This window comes from Verticillium alfalfae, genomic scaffold (genome assembly GCF_000150825.1).
Source record: "Verticillium alfalfae VaMs.102 supercont1.5 genomic scaffold, whole genome shotgun sequence".
Taxonomy (NCBI): domain Eukaryota; kingdom Fungi; phylum Ascomycota; class Sordariomycetes; order Glomerellales; family Plectosphaerellaceae; genus Verticillium; species Verticillium alfalfae.
In genome coordinates this window covers 2,037,271-2,038,684 of record NW_003315034.1, presented here as the reverse complement: position 1 = coordinate 2,038,684, position 1,414 = coordinate 2,037,271, and positions in this window count along the sequence as shown.

The following is a 1,414-nucleotide window of genomic DNA, read 5'->3' as shown; positions in this document are numbered from 1 at the left end:
CCGTGGATCAAACATGACATGGTTCGTCCCATGGACAGGGACACATGCTTCTTGTCACCACATGCCTCTTGTCACCACATGCTTCTTGTCGACACATGCTTCTTGTCGACACATTTCTTGCCGGACAGCCCACTGAAACATTCTGCAGGCCTGCCAAGTGCAGACCGAAGATGCTGGCGCACATCCAGTCCAAGTCGTTCGGACAACCAAGTCTTGCCCGGACGACTTCTGACTTTTTCTCTGCATATTGGCCCCCTTTTCCCTTCTCTTCTCACCATGCACCTGAAATAACAAATGCGACCTCGCCATCTCGTCTCTCCTGTTGCTGCCTCCTCCCCCCCCCCACCCCGCCTCCTCCCCACCATTCTGCTCTTCTTTTGTTTTTCTGCCCGTCCGCCTGCCTGACCGAAGCTTAACGAAATTCCACGGGGCATCACAAGGCCCCCCACCCGGCGCCCACCCCCCCCTGCCGGACCCGCGGAAGACGCCGTCCGCCACGGTGATGCGACGGCCAGTCGCCGACGAAAAGTGTCCCCATCGACGTAGAGCAGCAGAGGTAGGCAGGCCTAGGGCAGCCCTGCCACTCGTTCCTGCATGTCTCGTCGGCCCGCATTGGTCCACCTGCTGCTGCTGCTCCCTTGCGCCCGGCCGACCGGGTTTTCCCAGTACTTGCCCATGCGCCCCGCCGTACGGAGCACCACACGTTGTTCGCCTTCGCATGTGAGACATTGTCGAGATCCTGTTGGGGACCATGATTCTGTCGTTCCCCTTGTCGGCACTTGCCTTGGCTGGAGCTGCAGAGAATCCAGCAGAAACCTGAAATCGGCAGTCTGGCTAGCCCGGGGAGAGGCAGGGGGGGGGGGCAAAACGAGCGTGTCGGCAGCGGCAGTGGCATCGGATGATAGGAGAAATACGAGGGGGACTGGAAATATGTTATAAGAGAGACAGACCGACATGAAAGAGCCGGAACAAGGGAATGACCGTCTTGGACCCAGGCCCCCTTCGTCGCCCAGCAATCTACTGACCACGCGTGGGGTTGAACGAGGCGCGGACAGAACAGGAGAAGGGCAGAAGGCAGATCCCAGGCAAGGGACAAGGCTGGAGGCAGGATGATTAGGCGTAAACATGTATTGAAAAACCATGTGCTGCTGCGAGGCTTAACACGAACTCATTGTCCCTCTCCCCCCCCTCCCCTCCTTTTACACTTTGTATGGCTTGAACGATCGGGCGCTGATCCGAGCGCGATCGAGAGCCTGAAACCAGCATGCGGCCCCCCATCGGGCACGGCTCATCGATTCTGCGCGCGCGCGCGAGTCCACGGGAGAGGTCAGCCTCCCCATGTCGCACCCAGCAACCTGGCGCGTTTTTTGGTACTTTCGCCGAAGCCGACATGCCCTTTTTTTTGGGGGGAAAG